Here is a 21,674-nt window from a genome sequence, read left to right as displayed (position 1 = left end):
TGTGTTGGTTCAGTATTTTTTTCAGAATTTTTGAGAACTTTTGCACCGTTGAAACCCTTAACTAGTTATGTGGCAAGCACTTGTAGAAAATCCTACTCCTATATATATATATATATATATATATATATATATATATATATATATATATATATATATATATATATATATATATATATATATACCACGGAGCCGTCTGCTCGCGTCCCTCCGCGCACGCTCTGCCAGCGGTTGGGCGTGCGCATGATCACGTCGGGCGCCCATATGCATGCGGTTGCGCCACGCGCGTTGCCACACGATGCAGTTACATGCGGCACGATGGAGTTACGCGCTGCAAATTAGAACTACCATCAAGGCCTGCCGATATTCCTGGCTGTCCGGCTTCCCCTTTAATTCTCGCAGCCATTATAACCTTAGTCTCTTCAACCTTTTGATCACGCCCCACAACACAACAAGCACACCCACGACGAAACATAGAGAGGGGATGTCTAGCGGCGCTCCAATGGTGTTCGGCGAGCATAGAGTGGAGACCCACGCGAGGGAGACTGAGCTCTCGGTGTTGTACACCATCGACCCGACCGTGGTGGATGACTACATCAATGGAGTTGAGCAGTTGCTTGCTAGAGACAAGTACAAGGTGGTCGACATCGACCTCCAGTACACCGCCGGTCGTCCCAGCATAGATCAGAAGGTTGCCGTTGCCCAGTTGTGCATGCACCATCATTTCCTCATCTACCACTACTGCATGGCCACAGAGCCTTGCGACCATTTTAACAAGTTTGTCAACAGCACCGACTACAAGTTCGCCATGGTGAAAACCACCGACGATGTAAAAGCGCTCAATGTTACGGGCTTGGCCTGCAAGAACCTTGTCGAAATCCATGAGCATTATAGGGTCTGGGGCAGCACGAAGAAGGATTCCCTGGTTGTACTCGCCTCGGCCATCATCGACCCCTACTACGTAAAGATGAAGAAGGATGCCCAGAGAACAAGTCCCGTATCCTGGCACAGGGCCTGGATGCGGCAACTGAATGAACCTCACCACAGGTTTGCGGCCAAGAGTGTGTACACATGCTACGAGATGCACATGCGGATCGTTGACATGAGGAAGTGCATCGTTACCCAAATCGAGAGACCGGATCGAGCCACAATAAGTAGAGCAAGCGTCACAAGAAGTAGATGATGATCCGATGATCGTTTATGCTAGTTAATCATGCATGTAATATATAGTTTACTTTATTAGGGTGTGGAAATGTCATGTGTGTAGTAGGCACCTATGTAATTATGCATGTAATAGTTTACTTTGGTGTGTGCAAATGCCATGGTTGTAGCAGCCACCTATGTAAGTGGATGTTTAATTTGGTTATGCAACCATGTCCCTATAAGTGTGTATATATATGTTGTTGTTCTGTATGCAATCCCATTGCACAACACACACGTCTTATTAGAAGCAATCTTTTGTGTTATTATCAGTCATCGCACACATTTCTGATTACAGACCTGTTTGCTGCGTATCACACACATCTTGTTATATTGAACCGTTTTTGTTCTCTTGTCTCAACACAAACAGTTCATCCGAGTGAATGGCATGCCGTATATCGCACACACCTTGATCTGTCTGACCATTTCTTTTGTGTTGCCTATCACAAACAGTTCATCCGAGTGAACCGTATGCTGTATATCGCACACACCTTCATCTGGCTGCCCATTTCTTTTGTTCCTCCTCATTGCAAATAGTTAATTGAACTGAACCGTATGCCCTGCATCGCACAGGCAACTAAAATATGAACCGTGTTTGATGCATCTGTCATCACAAACGTTTTGCACCTTTTTTGACGGTTTTTACACCATAGTTTGCGATTATTGCATCGCACACAGTTTCGTCGAAGGGTCTCTGATCGTAGTGTCACGTTAGCAGCATCCTGTTGTAGTGATATATGAAAAATAATGGAGCAAATAACTACGAGAGGAGGCCCACCAGGTGGGCACAACCCACCTAGGCGCACCAGGCAGCCCAGGCGCGCCCTGATAGGTTGTGCCCTCCTCGGCCAACCTCTGGTGCCCATCTTCTGGTATACAAGTCATTTTGACCTAGAAAAAAAATAAGGAGAGGACTTTCGGGATGGAGCGGCGCCGTCTCAAGGCGGAACTTGGGCAGGAGCACTTTTGCCCTTTGGCGGAGTGATTCCGCCGGGGGAACTTCCCACATGGAGGGGGAAATCATTGTCATCATCATCACCAACAACTCTCCCATCTTGGGGAGGGCAATCTTCATCAACATCTTCAACAACACCATGTCCTCTCAAACCCTAGTTCATCTCTTGTGTTCAATCTTTGTACCGGAACCTTAGATTGGTACTTGTGGGTGACTAGTAGTGTAGATTACATCTTGTAGTTCATTACTATATGATTTATTTGGTGGAAGATTATATGTTCAGATCCATTATGCTATATAATACCCCTCTGATCTTGAGCATGATTATCATTTCTGAGTAATTACTTTTGTTCTTGAGGTCACGGGAGAAATCGTGTTGCAAGTAATCATGTGAACTTGATATGTGTTCGATATTTTGATGATATGTATGTTGTGATTCCCTTAGTGGTGTCTTGTGAACGTCGACTACATGGCACTTCATCATATTTGGTCCTAAGGGAATGCATTGTGGAGTAGTTATTAGATGATGGGTTGCTAGAGTGATAGAAGCTTAAACCCTACTTTATGCGCTACTTCGTAAGGGACTGATTTGGATCCAAAAGTTCAATGCAATGGTTAGATTTTATCTTAATACTTTTCTCATAGTTGTGGATACTTGTGAGGGGGTTAATCATAAGTAAGAGGTTTTTTCAAGTAAGAACAACACCTAAGCATCGGTCCACCCACATATCAAATTATCAAAGTAGCGAACATGAATCAAACCAACATGATGAAAGTGACTAGATGAAATTCCCATGTACCCTCAAGAACGCTTTGCTTATTATAAGAGACCATTTTGTCTTGTCCTTTGCCACAAAAGGATTGAGCTACCTTGCTGTACTTTATTTACCATTATTGTTACTTGCTCATTACAAATTATCTTGCTATCAAACTACTTGTTACCGACAATTCCAGTGCTTGCAGAGATTACCTTGCTGAAAACCGCTTGTCATTTTCTTCTGCTCCTTGTTGGGTTCGACACTCTTACTTATCGAAAGGGATATGATCGATCCCCTATACTTGTGGGTCATCAGAACCATTAGCAACATTATCTCGGAAACCATTAGAATTCACAAACTTGCACATTGTCATGATCATAAATCTAACGAATCATTTGCCCTAGGTGATGATTACATACATGATTATGATATTGAGCATGGATATTATGATGAAGATGAAGAATCCAACATCGAATATTAAAATACTATGAGAAATCTTAGTCTCATGGCTAATCTTTGGAACTACATGGCCAGAGGAAAAGAGTGGATTCTCGATAGTGGTTGCACCGATCACATGACAGGAGATAGAGACAAGTTTTGTGAGCTTGGTCAAAATGATGGTCCACACAAGTATGTCACTTTGGAAACAACTCCAAGGGTAAGGTACTTGGCCTTGGTAAGGTGGCCATATCCAATGATAGCTCCATTCAAAATGTTATGCTTGTTGAATCTCTTTGTTACAATCTTCTTTTCATATCTAGACATGTCGACTTTGGTTTCATTGTTCTACTTACTGAAGTAGATCACCAAGTGTTTTTTCTACACAATCATAATTTCACTACTCAGGTTGCTGCTAACGCGAAACTACGGCCAGAGACCCTTTGACGAAACTGTGTGCGATGCATTAATCGCAAACGGTGGGGTAAAAACCCATCAAAAAGGTGCAAAATGTTTGTGGTGATGGATGCATCAAATATGGTTCAGATTTTAGTTGGGTGTGCAATGCAGGGCATACGGTTAAGTTCAATTAACTGTTTGTGATGTGGCAGAACAAAATAAATAGACAGCCAGATGAAGGCGTGTGCGATATATAGCTTATGGTTCACTCGGATGAACTGTTTGTGATTACGCAACACAAAAGAAACAGTCAGCCAGATCGAGGTGTGTGCGATATACGACATATAGTTCACTCGGATGAACTGTTTTCGATTAGGCAACGCAACAGAAACGGTTCAACTAGATCAAGGTGTGTGCAATGGAGGGCATACAGTTCATTTCGATAAACTGTTTGTGTTGAGCCAAGAGAACAGAAAAGTTTCACATAAACAAGATGTGTGTAATACGCGACAAACATCCAATTACATAGGTGGCTAGTACACACATGACATTTCCACACACCAAAGTAAACTATTACATGCATAATTAACTAGGATAAACGATCATCTGATCATCATCTACTTCTTGTGCTAGCTCGATGTTCCTTCTATTATTAAGTTTCCATTAATTGATGGAATTTTATGAACACACCACCATTTCCTGCCATTTCCTCACCGATTTCCTGCCACCCAGCGATATTGCGCATAAACCTAGGTGGCGCGCGACGCACTGAGGTAACAAGCGTAGCCTGTAGCACACCGACCTTTTCCAAGCATGCGAACCCACCAAAGCGCCACCTTTGCCATCAACCTCGTCGATGAGGAAAACGAGCAGGTGCCATGGCCCGTCGAGGTTGAGGCGCTCCCCGGCAACGCGATGGACGATGCTGTGATGCGCGCCATCGCCAGGGTTAAGCAGACCCTTGGCGCATGGTGCTTCAGCGCCGCAGATCAAGATAGGCATGTCAGCGTCGAGAGGCTGTAGCTCGCTGCACAACATGATCGATGGCACGCCACAGAGTAAGCTAGGCGCGTTCGCGCCGATAGGCTGTAGCTCACCGCACGGCGAGACTATTGGAGCGTGTAAGTGCATCTAGTGCCACCCCTAGTTGGTTTTGGAGTATTGACGACAAACTTGGTTGAGGGACTAATGTGTTTGTGAGAATTGCAGGATAACACAAGTAGTAGTCCCTTATTGATTCGGTTTACCTACCAGAGATGACCCCTAAAAATATGTGAAGACATTGAAGACAATGGTGGTTTGTGAAGACATTCACAGTGAAGATTATGACATGAGAAGACATTCATGTGAAGACTATGGAGTGCGAAGACATAGTTGTTTCGTAGTTCCATTTTCTTCTTTATTGAGTCATAGGAACCACCGTACTGTTAAGTGGGCTCCAAGTGAAGAAAGTCAGAGTGACTGAAGTGGTGTTCAACCAAAATCCTATGTCTTCGAGCGAAGACAATGAGAGTAAATCTTATCTGGAGCCGGATGAGTCAGCTTTGCTTGTAGCCCAAGTAAAGCAGTCGCATGTGTTTGAAATCCGACCGTTGGACACGTGTCAGTTCCTTATTGACCCAGGGTCATTTCAGAAAAATCAGGCCAGGTTGCCTCCTGGCTATAAATAGCCCACCCCTACACCATAAATTGGTCGCTGCTCAGAGTTAGTACATGGCTTTTTTCATTTGAGAGAAACCCACCTCCAAAGCATTTGAGAGAGAGAGAGAGATCCTTACGAGGACAAAGCCCAAAACACCCAGAGCCAAAGAGTGTTAGGCATCACTGAAGTCTTTCTGTCCGTGTGACCTGAAGACTTGTTACACTTGAGGACTGTGAATCCTCCAGCCGGTTAGGCGTCACGTTCTGAGCATCCAAGAGCCATTGTGGATCACCAGTGAACGAAGTCTGTGAAGGTTTGGAAGTCTACCTTGAAGACTTACCGGATTGATTGGGCGAGGACTGGGTGTCCTTATCTCAAGGGGAATATGGTGAAGATGCAGTCTTCTGAGTTAAATCTCAGCCTCCCTAACCAGACGTACAGTTGTCATAGCAACTGGAACTGGTCTACCAAATCCCTGTCTTCACTAAGCAACTGGTTCTATCTCCCACTTCCCTTTACTTTACAGTTTGTCTTCGTGAAGTCATTGCCTGCTTGTATGATCTGATTGACTTCACTGAGTGAAGACTGTTTACTGTTTGGCTTCATACTGTCTTTCATCCTGATCCATACTACCTAGCTGTTGATAGTCTTCATGCTTTCACTTCATTGACTACTTGACTATGGCTTGTCTAGTGTAGTCTACCTTCTGCTGCATATCAATAGGTTCATTTCTACTGTTTGTCTTCAAAGACCTCGAGCTTTGAAGACTTTCATAAAAATCGCCTATTCACCCCCCTCTAGTCGATAACTATCACTTTCAATTGGTATCAGTGCAAGGTGCTCCCTTGTTCTGTACACTACAACAAGAACCCCCATATAGCAACGCATGTCTACCAATGATAATAAAGAATGCATTATTTAGTTAAACCTCCCACCTCCCCACTTAGCGTTGATCTCCTCGTTCCCTTCAAAATAGCAGCTAACTTCCACGTGCTCACCTCCAGTATTGTACCTCTTCCGTCCAAACATTGTTAGAAAAACAAATTTCCTTATCCTTCTCTTCCCCCCTCCCCGATTCCTCTCCTACCAGAGCTCCATAACCACGACGCCGTATCCGCCGCCGCCGCCTCCTATGATTTGGGCGAGCTCTAGCGCTCTCCCGCAACATAGCTCACCAACTCTGCTACCCTTAGTGCTCCCAACCAATACTCCACTTCCGCGACGTCCTCAACGCCCCTGCCCGTGCCCCTGCATCAACCCTAGTCACCATGGGTCGAGGGTGCAACTCCTGCCCCTTCGGTTGGTCGGCTCACTACCCCGCGCATCTCTAGACGGGCGGTTGCCTCCACAGGCTAGACGACACTGTTCCGCAATGTCTACCTCGACTCCGGCGCCAATAGTGAGACACTTCTCCCCTATGTTCTTATCCTCTCTGGTGCTTTATGTGGCATGGCTACCAAGGGTTTGTCATCGTGGCATCATAGATGACGGCTGGATATACCAATACCTATAGCCGCTCTCTCACAGGGAGGCTGCCATGGTCGCCTACTGCCTACCTCATCGCTCACCTGGATTATCTCCCTGAAGAATGTGACAATTCTATTATTTCCACTAATTTGTTCCCCCGAATTTAACAACATTGTGGCTTATATAATTCCATTGGCATTTGGTTCCCTAGCTTCTCTAACCTTCCACTTGTGCCATGGGTGGACCAATTACTTTATTAAATTTATGGCTAGTGTTCGCTTTTTTTGTTGTTGAAGGAAACCTGATGCTCTAATTTTGCTATGCAGGTTTCTGCTAGTGATCTTCTGCTGTAGTTGTTCAAACATAATCGTGTTTGCATATCCATATGTACGTATTTCTCTATATGTATATCATACTCTAGAGTGCTAGATTACACTGCAGAACAAAACAATTAGTTGTCCACCAGTCTTGTTTATATCAATGCTTGCATTCTCCGAGGCTTATCAGAAGAGAATCTAGTTTTCCATGGAAACAAGGGTGATCGTGCATTATTTATTCACTCATGTTACTAAAGCTTCTGTTGTCAAGGAGGCAGTAATATTCCAAGTGCATGACTACTTCTTATTTAGTAATATTAAGCATGATTATACAAAACTACACATTAAAAAGGTATATGAATCATAGTCTAGACATCTCACACTTGCTAGCATGCGTAAGTGTGTATGTAAATTTGATCAATTTGATGATTTTGTTTGACTTTAGGTACTTCTAAATTCTCATATGTTTGTATTTATTCGCATATTATGATGAACTACAATCTTTTTTAGATCAAAAGAATGCATAACAACAAAAAATGCTTCACGAGATGCCACTTCACATCTTTTTTTCTCACCAGTATGTGAATTTTAAGTTGTTACTTAGTGAACTATAGTCTTGCAGGTTTACACATAATATTAAAGATATAAATCTACATGATGTAATCAGATTGTGCATTTGAGTGAGTGCTGCAAGCTGGGAAGGTAAATATGACCAGCGATGATGGCAGCATGTCAACGACGTCATGGAGGTGTGGTGTTCATCGATCCCTTCTCTCTTTTTGTTTGTGTGGGCGGCGTGTGTATATGGATTCATCTTTATATGTCATGTTAATTGTTCATTTAGATCGATATCCCTCTTCGAGAATGTTTGCCCCATGTATTTGATATCATCTTAGAAAAGATTGATTAGTTTTGGTGCCAACTCTTTCTAGATTATTTCAGATGTGATGTCTCGATTAGAAAAATAATATCACTAGAGGTAATTTCTGTTGTAATTTGTGTATATGTTTTTCATGTTGTGCAATATTATTTTTTTTCTTTCTCAAGAATCTTAATTATTGATGCATATGATTGTAGGATAATTAACTCTAACAACTGCTCTGTGCCTGCGCCTATTCATATGCTCTGACTTCGGAAGTGCAAACCAATAAGAAGGTAAGCTCCAAACATAGAGCCCTTTCTAATTCGTATTTTGTTTCCTACAATTTCTAATGACTATAAATGTGAACATGACCCAATATTTTCAAGCATAAGTTGTGGTTAGCTTTATCATCTCTTCCACATTTAGCACAATCTGTTCACTCATTGTAATGAACATTATTAATTGAATATGTGGCTGGGCATTCACTATACCAAATTACAGGAATGTAGCCTCAACTAAATTTTGTTACCTGTATGTTTTGTCTTTGCTTATATTGTCTGAATCTAAATTTGTACATAACTACAAAGGGATAACCTCGAAATAAGAAAGAAATTCTTGGCTGGTACATGCACTGAAATTCATCGAGAACTTATTATTACCCAAAGTGCTATATTAACTATTCGTATTTCATTCATTGCTAGCAGAGAGATGAAGAATATGCAGTTTATTATAGCTGCAATTGGCCTGAACTATATTCAGGATATGGAGTTATGGATGCCAAGGGAAACTGATCATTTTGGTTTTAGTTAATGAAGGTTGAACATGTCAGTCTAGATGCTCATGTGATGAGCTTAGTTTTTTGTTTCCTTTAATGAAGCTTCGATCTATTTATGTGTAGAGTGCACATGTTCTTGTAAAACACATGTGTACAAGATGATGGTGTAAAGCAACAATGTGTTCTTTGGATGGTGTTCTTTGTAAAACAACATTGTTGATTTAATATATGAGGTCTTTCTTACTATATTCCATCTCCTGTATACTAGCAACATTTCCTAATATTCTACTCCCTCCGTTCCTAAATATATGACGTTTTGGTAGTTTGAATTGAACTACCAAAACATCATATACTTGGGAACAGAGGGACTACGTAGCAACTAATTCTGGAGTTGCAATGATTTATTTTCGCCAATTGAAAATCCATTTGTGCAGGGTAATCACCAATGCATATGATGTGTTGTTAGGCTTTAGTTAATACCTTGTTGTCTTACAACACTTATACACACCAGTTACCAACGCATGTGTACACGTGGTTGTAGACCCTTCCAACGCCACCAACGGCAACGCATACAAATCCGTTGGTATAGACCATAGCAACGCCTATATGAACAAAAGGAAACACATCGATGCGTTGCTGAAGGGGGGTTCCTGTTGTAGTGTGTGATTCGGTTTAACCACCTGGAGTTTTAGCTATGTCGACTGGAGGGATAATCAAGGTCTCCGTTGCGTGCCCAGTCTTCGATGGCACTGATTACCCCTACTGGAAGAATAAGATGCGCATGCATCTTGAAGCCATTGACGTCGACCTCTGGTATGTTGTCAAGAATGGCGTTCCCAAGGTCGATGAAGGTGTTACAGCTGCTGATTTCAACATGTTCATTCAACTGGATTCAACTGCCAAGAACATTATCTGTGGTCATCTGACCAAAGGACAGTACGGCCGTGTGAGTGCACTGGAGACTACGAAGCTAGTCTGGGACTGGCTCTCCAAGGTCAACGAAGGCGTCTCAACTTAGAAATATTCAAGGATTGATGTTCTTCGCAATCACTTCAAGAGAAATGACAATGAGAATATCCAGCTCACGTTTGATTGCCTCACTGATATCACAAATGAGCTTCGCGCACTTGACACCACTGAGATCACCAAGCACGAAATCATCAAGAAGCTACTGAGATCACTTGATAGCTCATTCGACACCCTGGCCCTGATGATTCAAGAACGTCCAGACTTCAAAGATCTTGATCCGTCTGACATACTTGAGAGGCTCAACATACATGAGTTCCAGTTATATGAGAAGAGAGACATCCATGGCCCCAACTATGGCCGAACCAGGGCTTTGAAGGCAAAGGTGGTGTCCTCATCTGAATAAGAATCTGACTGCAGTTCTGGGGATCCTAAAGACATTAGAAAGGAGCTAGCTATGATCGTTAAGAAGTTCCAGAAGTTCTCCAAGAAGAAAGGTTTCAGAAAGTCTTCAATATCCAGCTCAAGAAATGATGAAGCTTCCACTCGTGACCACAAGAAGAGAACATGCCACAAATGCAAGAAACCTGGTCACTACATCTATGAGTGTCCTCAATGGGATAATGAGAGCAAGAAGAAGAAGAAGAGCAAGAAATATGATTATGATGACAACAAGAAGAAGAAATCCTCAAAGTCTTCTTCAAAGTCTTCATCAAAGTCTTCATCACACAAGAAGAGCTCATCAAGCAAGGCTCGTGCGTTTGTTGGCAAGGAGATGGATTCAGAGGAGGAGTCTACTTCTTAGGAAGCGGAGGTAGAGTCTGAGGAGGAGTCCGATTCACGTGTGGCAAGCCTGGCTATAGCTTCAGCTTATGTCGCCAAGTCCATCTTCAACACTGAAGACAATGACCTCATCGTCGACACTGATGCTGATGATGAGGATGACTCTGCTGCTACCTATTGCTTCATGGCACGTGCTGCGAAGGTAAACTCACGCGATGCTTACTTTCAAACATCCAGTGAAGATGACTCTGAATGTGAATCTAAACCTAGCTACAAAGCACTTGCTAAAATTGCAACGAAACAAAAAAAAATGCTATGGAACATATTCAAAAGTTGCTAGACAAAAGCGATGACCTGTTGGACGCGGAAATGACTCGAACTCAGTCCTTAATTGAAGACATTAAAAATCTTCATGTTAAGTATGAAGAACTTGAAAGTCGTCATGAAACACTCGCAACTACTCATGAGAAGCTTTCCTATGATTATCTTCAAAGGAAGCAAGAACTTGAGAATCTGAGAGCGTCTCATGAAGATCTTCAAAAGGAGAACGAGTCACTTCGCGCTCAATAGATCAATACCGCTCAGGAAGACTTTGAGCCACCATGTTTAAAATGTCTTGAGTGTGATAATGTTGTCTCTGTTGCTGAATGCTCTACTGCTGCTACTGTTGCTATATCTTTAACTACGGATGTGGCAACTAACCCCTCTTCTGAGGATACCACTACCATTGCTGATGAGAATGCTAGGTTGAAGACATTGCTTGAAATAGGGATGTACAAAAGCCTCAAAGGGCATCAGACACTATGTGATGTCCTCAAGAAACAGATTCTGAACCGAAACCCTAGGAAAGAGGGTGTTGGATTCGAGAGGAAAATGAACGTTGATGGTTCATACTAGAAGCGTGAGCAGTACCCCAAAACCACATGGGTTGCTGCAAAGGGACATTCAGTGGACCTATCTACCTTATCTGGCTTCACTTGTGCTCACCCGATTATCATTGATGAATCCTTTGATGCAAACTATAAACTGTTTAAGAATCAGAATGGTGAAGTGTTCGCCAGGTATATTGGTACTAACTACAGGAATGGACCACCTTTGAAGAAGATCTGGGTGCCCAAAAGTTGTCTTGAGAAGCTTCCTGTGAATGTCATCATGACACCACCTGGGAAGAAGACAAACCCCAGACCAAAGGCTTCATATGGTCCAAAGGCTTCATATAGACAGAGCACCCACCAGGGTCACCCCAACGCCAATGTTTTGCAGGGAAACCATACTCAGACTTATGAATATGAGCGTGTTTCATTAAACCGCTATGTTCATAAGAGCAAGAACTTTTATGCTTATTCTTATGAGTATTATTCACCCCTGGAAGGCTATTTGCTAGGACTCCAAAGCCAAAGTTATCAGATGCTGCACTTAGACTCATTGCTTCTAAGCCACCTCTGAAGATGTGGGTGGTTAAGAAAAATTAACTTTCTTTTCCAGGGAAAGGTCTCCAGCCGGAAATCAAAGGCTGCTGATGCTTATGCTGGGGACCTAACACATCTTGTGGGACGCAAGATAAAATGCCAGAATGGTCTAACTATGTATTTCATCCCAAGATTTCTTGACGAACATCCTATCTACCCTAACAAGGATCTGAACTTTGATAATATGCTTGTTTGTCAAATGTTTATGCTTCACATTTCCCTTGGTGAAGCCTATCCCCCAAACTGCACTGTAGGGTACGACACCAAAAGGCTTCTAAGTGGATTATGGACAGTGGATGCACTAACCACATGACTGGTGATCGAAGTCTTCTTATGGATACAACCCTACTCCCATCTGACAAGAGTCACATCACATTTCCTGACAGTGGTAAAAGCAAGGTATTGGGCCTAGGTAGAGTTACAATCTCAAAGGATCAGCACATGGATAAAGTGATGCTTGTTGAATCCCTTGGTTTAAACTTAATGTCTGTCTCAATGCTTTGTGATCTGAACATGATTGTGATATTGGAAAATATAATTGCCTTGTGCTTATGGAATCTAACAAATCTCTAGTCTTCGAAGGATATCAAAAAGACGATTTGTACATGGTAGATTTCTTCGCATGACCACAGCTAGCCATATGTCTTCTAGCAAAAGCTTCAGAGTGCTGGCTCTAGCATCTGAGGCTAGGGCATGCGGGCATGAGGAACTTATACACTCTCGCGAAGAAGAAGCATGTCATAGGCATCGAGGGCATCAAGTTCAAGAAGGATCATCTATGCGGCGCCTGTGAAGCTGGAAAGATGACTAGGGCCAAGCATCCCTCGAAGACAATCATGACGACGTTTCGTCCCTTCGAGCTGCTTCACATGGACCTATTTGGCCCTACTCACTACTCTACCCTTACTACCACTGCTTGCCTCTATGGTTTCATCATTGTTGATGATTACTCAAGATATACATGGGTGCACATAATTCTCTACAAGACTGAAGTGCGGGATGTCTTCAGACGATTCGCCAATCGTTCCATGGCCAACTATGGCATCAAGATCAAGCACATCAGAAGTGACAACAACACTGAATTCAAGAACACCGGCCTCGACACTTATCTTGATACATTGGGCATCACATATGAGTTCTTGGCTCCATACACACCTCAGCAGAATGACATCGTGGGGGCGCAAGAACAGAACCCTCACTGAGATGGCACAGACGATGCTTGATGAGTACAAGACTCCAAGGAAGTTCTGGCCTGAAGCTATTGATACTGCATGCCATGTCATCAACTGTGTTTATATTCACAAGTTCCTAAAGAAGACATCATATGAGCTCCTGACTGGTAAGAAGCCAAACGTCAGCTATTTCAAAGTATTTGGTGCTAGGTGCTGGATCAAGGATCAAGGATCCACATCACACTTCAAAATTTGCACTGAAAGCACATGAATGTTTTATGCTTGGCTACGGGAAGGACTCGCACTCCTACATAGTATTCAACCTCTTTCACTACAAAGTGGTTGAAACTGTGGATGTACGGTTCGATGAGACTAACGACTCGCAAAGAGAGCACCTGCCAAATGTGCTAGATGAAGCTACACCAAGTGAATCAATCAAGCTTATGGGTACTGGAGAAATCATACCTTCGGAGGCACATGTTGATGAGGACATCATCATTTCTGCACCTAATCAGCCTGAAGACTCTGCTCAGCCTGAAGCCAATGCTAAAAATGAAGACAATGATCAGCAAGGGCAAAATCTTCGTCCAGTTCATCCTCATGTTGCAAATGAAGTACATATTGAGAAGATAATTGATAGCATCAATGCACCTGGTCCACTCACTCGTTCAAGAGCAACACAGCTATCAAATTTCTGTGGGTACTTCGCATTCGTCTCTATATCTGAACCCAAGAAAGTTGATGAAGCCTTCATGGAACCTAAATGGATTCAAGCTATGTAAGAAGAGCTTCAACAGTTCGAGCTGAACAATGTATGGGAGCCTGTAAAGCGTCCAGATCCTCGCAAGCACAACATCATCGGTACCAAACGAATCTATCGCAACAAACAAGAAGAGCATGGTCAAGTTGTCAGAAACAAGGCTCGTCTCGTTGCTCAAGGTTACACACAAGTTGAAGAGATTGACTTTGATGAAACATTTGCTCCTGTGGCTAGGCTTGAAGCCATTCACATATTGCTAGCCTATGCCAACCACAATAACATTCTTCTGTACCAAATGGATGTAAAGAGTGCCTTTCTCAATGGCAAAATTGAAGAAGTGTATGTTGCACAACCACCTGGTTTTGAAGACCCAAAGTGTCCTGACATGGTATACAAGCTCAACAAGGCACTGTATGGCCTCAAACAAGCACCTCGCACTTGGTATGACACACTCAAAGACTTCCTGAAGAGCAAAGGCTTCAAACCTGGTTCTCTTGATCCCACTCTCTTCACGAAGACATATGACGGTGAACTGTTTGTATGCCAAATCTATGTGGATGACATTATCTTTGGCTACACTGACAAGAGATACAGTGATGAGTTTGGGCATATGATGCAAGAGCAATATCAGATGTCCATGATGGGTGAGATGAAGTTCTTTCTTGGTCTTCAAATCCGTCAGCAGAGTAATGGCATATTCATATCACAAGAAAAATACCTCAAAGATTGCCTGAAGAAGTTTGGAATGCAATACTGCAAAGGGTACACGACGCCAATGCCAACCAAAGGCCAATTGGGCCCCGACGACAATGGTAAAGAGTTCGATCAAAAGGTATACCGCTCCATGATTGGTTCTTTACTCTACTTATGTGCATCTAGGCCTGATATAATGCTTAGCGTTTGCATGTGTGCCTGATTCGAAGCGGCACCAAAGGAATCGCATCACTTAGCTGTGACGCGAATTCTTCGATATTTGGCTTACACCCCAACACTAGGATTATGGTATCCAAAGGGCTCAGAGCTTGATCTAGTTGGATTCTCATATGCTGATTATGCTGGTGACAAGGTTGATCACAGGTCCACATCAGGCACATGTCACTTTCTTGGACGATCTCTTGTCTGTTGGTCTTCAAAGAAGCAGAACTGTGTATCACTCTCCACTGCTGAATCTGAATACATTTCTGCTGGATCTTGCTGCGCTCAACTTCTATGGATGAAGCAAACTCTCAAGGATTATGGCATCCACCTGAAGCATGTGCCACTCTACTATGACAATGAAAGCGCCATTAAGATTGCCAACAATCCAGTCTAGCACTCGAAGACAAAGCACATTCAGACCCGTCATCACTTTCTCAGAGATCATGTCATGAAGGAAGATATTGATATCATTCACGTCAACACTGAAGAGCAATTGGTAGATATCTTCACAAAGCCCTTGGATGAGAAAAGGTTTTGCAAGTTGCGGTGTGAGCTAAATATCTTAGAATCCTCAAATGTCATGTGATTGGACACACATCCTAACGCTTATGCATGTTGATGACTTAGGTGTGCAACACACGAAGTACGTATCTCTTCAATCAATGAAGACTTATCCTCTAAGTGTGAATACATTAACGCGCAATTTGACTTCTGAGCGCCACGATAATTGTGCACCGTGTCTGGGTCTAATACTTCCTATACGGTGGGTAACGCCACCACCGAACTTTCTCAAAGATTTTCATCCGGCGTCATGATTGCATTATCTTCGCTTTTTGGTTTGTCTTCAACATTGATTTGACTTCAAGGTTTACTTTCGCAATGTTGATTTGGTCTTTTCTGATATATAAATCTATATATGTTCTGTCCTCTACAACATTCACTTATAGCTATGTCTTCAAACTTGCCCATTTTCTGAACTAAGTGAATGTGATCAAACCCTAACCCCTTCCGTGCTTCTTCCTCAAATTCTATCTATCTAGTCATATGCATTCTGTTGAAACGTGTCGAATGTCTTCACTAGGTCCTTGTCAGCTGAAGATACAGAGACACACATTTAGAACTACTTTCAATGTTATATCCTTTTGCCTAAATACCGGAGAAGCCGGAACGACCACCCGACAAACCAGGCGTGCGTGGGAACATGGAACAGCTTTCAATGAGTTGCATGCATGCCACGTGTCCATCAGATGTGAACCACCAGGGGCACCTGCATAATTACGCTGCACAACCCTTTACCCTATAAATACACATCCACGTGCGGTCATTATCTCCTCTTCCATCTCGCCACCTCGCTCAAACCCTAGCGCCACCGTTAGCTCACGTCGACGCCGGAGATGAAGCGCTTAGCTGCCGCGACCTGTTCGACGCCATCCTCACGCCGGCCGCAGACCTCGTCTTGCCTGCCGCCGCCATAAGTGTCTTCCGCAGCCAAGTTAGGGTGCAGGAGATTGGACTACTCAGCCTCCCTTCTCCCTCGTCTAGCAGTTCATTTGGGGTAAATAAATCTCACTTTTTACAGTCTTTTTGATCAGTCAAATCCATCCACTTCAACCAAAAGTGGTTTCTACACTTCCAAATCTGGACCTGTCTCTTTCTGAATCTCATATCTTGCAAAGTATATTCACTTACGCTTCATAACTAGTTAGATTCCTCACTTGTACTTATTCATGGATTCGTACAAATCTGGAACCAACTCACTTCAAATAAGTGAATGTCTTCGCACTATGAGGTCCATGTCTTCAAACTGATTTATCTTCAAAATCTTCTGAGAATGCATATGACCTCTTCCCCTTCCCTCGCATCTCTAATGCTGTCACAGGTACATGTCCGTGGGAGAATCCCTTGGTTCTCATACTCTGCATTCATTTGCAGAATTCTTACAACATCATATTCACTCCCCTGAAGGCAGTTCTTGCTTGACAAGCAGACGGAAGCCTTTCACTGTTCTGAAGCCTATCTGTCTGAATATCATGGCCACTGAGAAATCTGCTAGGAAGGGTGGTAGACAGCGACGTGGAAATACTGCTCTAGATTTGCCTCCGGATCTGCATGAACTGTACAAGACTGATCCTAGGGAGAACTAAAATCAACACAAGACCTGGATTCAATGGATATGAAGATATTGGGCAGAATAGTGGTTCAAGTACAACTTTGTCACTGCTGAATATGCTGAGAAGAATGCCATCAAGCGCCCATGGGGCGATATTCTCTACAAGAATGTGCAACCCAAGTCCAAGCCTGAAGCTATTGCCCAAGGCTTCTATCCTTGCATGGTTAGAGGACCACAACCTGAAAATGTCGGCCCATCATCTTTGTTATGGTGTCGTGACAACAATCTCTTCAAGCGCAACTACCAGTTCACAAAAGAGTCAGCTGCCAAGAACATAAAGGAGCTCGGACTCAACTTCAACCCCGATCCGTCTGCTCCAAGACACGATGGCTCACATGAAGCCAATCCCAATGTCATCGGCCCATTCACTAGCTTCGATGGGCTCCTCTCTCACATTGCTGCTCAGAGGGCCACCGTGGATCACTCTACTGATGATGCAGACTCTGAAGATGTTCCTGCACCACCAAAGCAGAAGAAGAAGAAGAAGAAGAAGAAGAAGAAGAAGAGGTCAAAAGCTTCAAGGCCCTCCGCTGCACCAACCGCTTCGACTATGAAGCCATTGAAGGCTGCACCTCCTGAACCCAGTGTGCAGTCTTAAGACTTGTCTCGTGTCTCCAAGAGGACCAAGAAGCCCAAGAAGTCTTCAGGGCAGGACCTGACTCCTGTTGTCGTTCTGCACAATGAGGAAGACACCATTGATCTATCAAGTGATGAAGATCTTGGTGATGAAGCTCTAGAGATGCTGATCAAGAGCAAGCAAGAGGCGGAGATCTTCAATGATCTGCCCCTCTTTGATGTTGATATTCTGAACAACTTCATCGATGAATGGTTTGAGGACCAAAGCATCAATATTGATGATCTTCAGCTACCAGTGGACATCAGCGTCACGTTTCACGGAGCCATTGCTAATGAACTGGCCTTGGCTCATAAAATCATCGAAATCAAGAACAAGATTGATTATGAGAAGGCACACTTAAAGAAGCACATGGCCAAGCTCAGTGTGGCAGATGTGCAAACCTTCAAGAAGATGATGAATGACCTTAAGGCCGAGTTCACCAAGAAGCGTGAAGAAGCCAAAGGCTCACGCGAGCGCATGAAGTACTATGCGCAGAAATGTGTTCCAGCGCAGAATGAGGCTGAGAAGCGAAAGGCTCTTGGGCGTCCTGGCATCAACCCCAGGATGGCTGCCAAGCAAAAGAAGATGTTTGCTGAATGTCACATCCCTAGCTTCTGGTGCTGCCTAGTGTTTGCATCATGTTTAAATTTTGAAACTTGAACTGAGGAAATTTGGAAGCCTCAAAACCCTAAATAAAAGAAGGGCAAAAACCCTAAAATCTCATTCATTGTTCCAAAATGCTCTTCTTAAATGTTTGATAATTTTGGCAAAGGGTTCTGGTCCCAACCAAAATATTGAACATTTTTAAGGACTTAATCTTGGGACTTTGAATTTAAATCATTAGCTATTTGAATTTGAATTATATTCATATAACTAGAATATAATTTCAAATACCCCTGAAATATTTTTTGAGCTTTTGGAAAAGTCCATCTAGCAAAATAAAAATATTTAGAGGAGTTTTTGACATTGTTTGAATTTGTTTAAATTCAAAACAGTGGCAAACAAATTTAAAAAAATAAAACAAACAGAAAAATAAAACATAGCACTTACCTGGGCCTCCTCCCTGTGCAGCCCAGCAGCAGCCAGCGCCGGCCCAGCCCACTGGCCCCTCCTCTGTCGTCTTCCTCCCCGACAGGAGGACGGGCGCGTGCCCGACGCGCGCGCGCTCCGTCGCGCCACGCCACCAACCTCTCTGCCTGCCTGGCGCCCTCCTCGTCGCCCTGGAACGCCCGGACGTCGCCACGCCCCCCCGTACCCTCTCACTCTCCCCCGATTCTTCCTCTCCTCTCCCTCGCTCCCTCTCTCTCGTGTCCGAACGCGCCGGTCGCCGCCGTTCGCCATAGCCGCAGCCACAGCCTCCCCCTCGCCTCTCCGACACACGCAAAAGCTCCGCCTCGACCCCCTCGTCCTCTCCACCAAGCCACGAGGTCCCGGACGTGCTGCAACGCCGCCACCGTCGCCTTCTCCACCACCGGCCGCCGAGGATCTTCACCGTCGATTCGCCACCGTCGTCGCTTCCCCGAGCCCGCTTCGACGCCCGTTGCAACCGCGGTGAGCTCCGCCACAGCTCCCCTCTCTCCGTTTAGCTGCCCGCACGCCGTAGCCCTCCTCCCCACCATGGCCGAACCTTCGCCGCCGCCGAGCTCGCCGTCGACGCAGCTCCGGTAACCATTTGGTCACCCCGGCGAGTCCAACAAGCTCGTAGGGCCACGTAGAGCATCCCTAGTGTGTTGCTTCTCCCATTTTCGCGCTCCAAACGCGCTCTCGTGCACGACCGAACTCCGGCAGCCGCAGCCGAGCTCGCCGCCGTCGACTCCGGCCACCCCAGGCCCAGCCACGGCCACCGCCCGACGCGCCATCGAGCTAGCTCTCCAACGCGCCTAGCCGCGCGCCATTTGGAGCACCACAGAGGAAACCCGGAGCACAAGTACGCCGCGGATCTCGCTGGCGACTAACCGCCGGCGGGTTTGACTTGTTTGACCTGTGGTTTGACCCCCCCAGGGTCGCTGACTAGTGGGGCCAGGCCCTGCTAATTTTAGTTAAATATTAACTAAACCTAATTAGCCACTAACACTGACCAGTGGGCCCCGACCCCCCTAATCCTTTAATTAAGCAAATAACCCCCTGTTAACTAACTATGACACTGACGTGTGGACCCCACACGTCAGGTTTGACCCGGACCAGCCCCTGTTGACCTGCTGACATCATGATGATGTCAGGCTGGCGCAGTAATGTTTTCTGGATTTATTTTTATTCAGAAAATTCCAGAAAATTGTATAAACTTCTAAAATTCATAGAAATTCAACCGTAACTCCAAATTAAATAAATTATATATGAAAAATTTTCAGAAAAATTCAAGGAATCCATCTGTACCATTTTCATGCATGTTTGAACAAAGTTTGTCCTCTGTTTTGGACAAAACAAATAAAGGGCATTTAAATAATCATATATGGAGTTGGAATTTGAATCATGTATTCAAACCAACTTCATTTAAATCATAGCTAGGTGCATTAGCCCAAAACACATTCATATTGCCATGTCATGAGCATGCATCATATTGTGCATTGCATTGATTATGTTTCCTTCTGTGTTGCCGGAACTTGCCCCCTCTCGATAGACGTGGTTCCGACGATGAGTTCGATGACACCGATGAAGAGCTATATTATCTTCAGAAGTGCCAGGAAAGCAAAATCCCCTTGTTCATTCCGATACAATCCCACTCTCTCGCTCCTGCTCTCTTTTACTGCATTAGGACAACACCGATTCAACTGTTACATGCTGCGGTAATTGAACCCCTTTATCCTCTGCATGACCTGTCATTGCCACAGTAAATAGATGAAACCCACTAGCATGAGTAGGAGTTGTTTGAGCCCCGATGTGCCTACTCATTCATGTTTGTTTGTCATGCCTGCTACTGCTTAGAGTTGAGTCAGGTCTGATTCATCGGGGATGAATCGGAGGCGTGTGAACATGTCCTACTGTGTGTGAGCTAAGTGTGTGAACACGATTTGGTAAAGGTAGCGGTGAGAGGCCATGTAGGAGTAAATGGTGGGTTGTCTCATTGCAGCCGTCCTCAGGAACTGAGTTCTGTGTTTGTGATCCATGACCAGCTACTACCACGCATTGGAATGCTTAAGTGCCCCTCTCGACTTATTAATCAACTTGATCTCTGTCCAGGAGTTGCAATTAGTTTCTGGTGTTTGTAGGTAGTGTTAGTAGTCTACCAAGTGGCACCCGGTACAGGTGGGCTTGGGACAGACTAGGCACAGTGGCACGGTGTACCAAGTGGCACCCGGATGGTGGGCTTGGGAACCCTGCTCACATCGTTTGGGGCCGTGAGCGACACCCCGGCCGGATCTCCTTGCGGATGGAACCCGAATAGGCGATAAACCTGGACGAGAGACTTGTTTGGTTAGTCAGGTCGTGGCCGACTCCCTCGCCCGGTTTCCGCTTGAAGGTTGCCGAGGTACATGACGTGTACAGGGCGATAAGTGGCGAAAGCGTGTGTGAAGAAGTACACCCCTGCAGGGTTATCATTATCTATTCGAATAGCCGGATTCCTCGGATATGGAAACTTGGACCCCTTGCATAGTTCATAGACAAGTGAAAGTGGATACTCTAAAATACGCAAGATAAGCGTGAGTGCTATGGATGGCGTTCTCGTAGGGAGACGGGAGCGGATCCATAGTGGTGTATTGATATGGTGAATATGTGGACTCGTGTGCGCCACCTCAAAGAGTTACTTGCAGTCGTAGTTCAGGTTAGCCACCGAGTCAAAGCTGGCTTGCTGCAGTTAAACCCCACCATCCCCTTGTTGATAATGATGCATATGTAGTTAGACCTGATGTAAGTCTTGCTGGGTACATTTGTACTCACGTTGCTTAATTTATGTTTTTGCAGAGAGACTTCAGTCTCACTAGTAGTTCCACGTGGACTTCGACGTTTAGCTTGTTACCTCAGCTACGATCTTGTGCCCTCGGCAAGATCTGGTAGATAGTCAGGCTTCTCAG

General features: G+C 44.4%; 1 long non-coding RNA gene across 1 annotated transcript; it reads left to right on the top strand.

The window, feature by feature from the left end:
- The first annotated feature begins 7,803 nt into the window (after positions 1-7,803).
- Positions 7,804-8,995, top strand: LOC119271963. Its single transcript, XR_005134674.1, has 3 exons — positions 7,804-7,922; positions 8,251-8,328; positions 8,740-8,995. It is a non-coding gene; the product is annotated as an uncharacterized LOC119271963 (long non-coding RNA).
- Positions 8,996-21,674: the final 12,679 nt, after the last annotated feature.

Source organism: Triticum dicoccoides, chromosome 3A, assembly GCF_002162155.2.
Source record: "Triticum dicoccoides isolate Atlit2015 ecotype Zavitan chromosome 3A, WEW_v2.0, whole genome shotgun sequence".
Classification (NCBI taxonomy): domain Eukaryota; kingdom Viridiplantae; phylum Streptophyta; class Magnoliopsida; order Poales; family Poaceae; genus Triticum; species Triticum dicoccoides.
The sequence above is the reverse complement of the archived record's forward strand: the minus strand, read 5'-3'. Positions and strand labels throughout refer to the sequence as shown.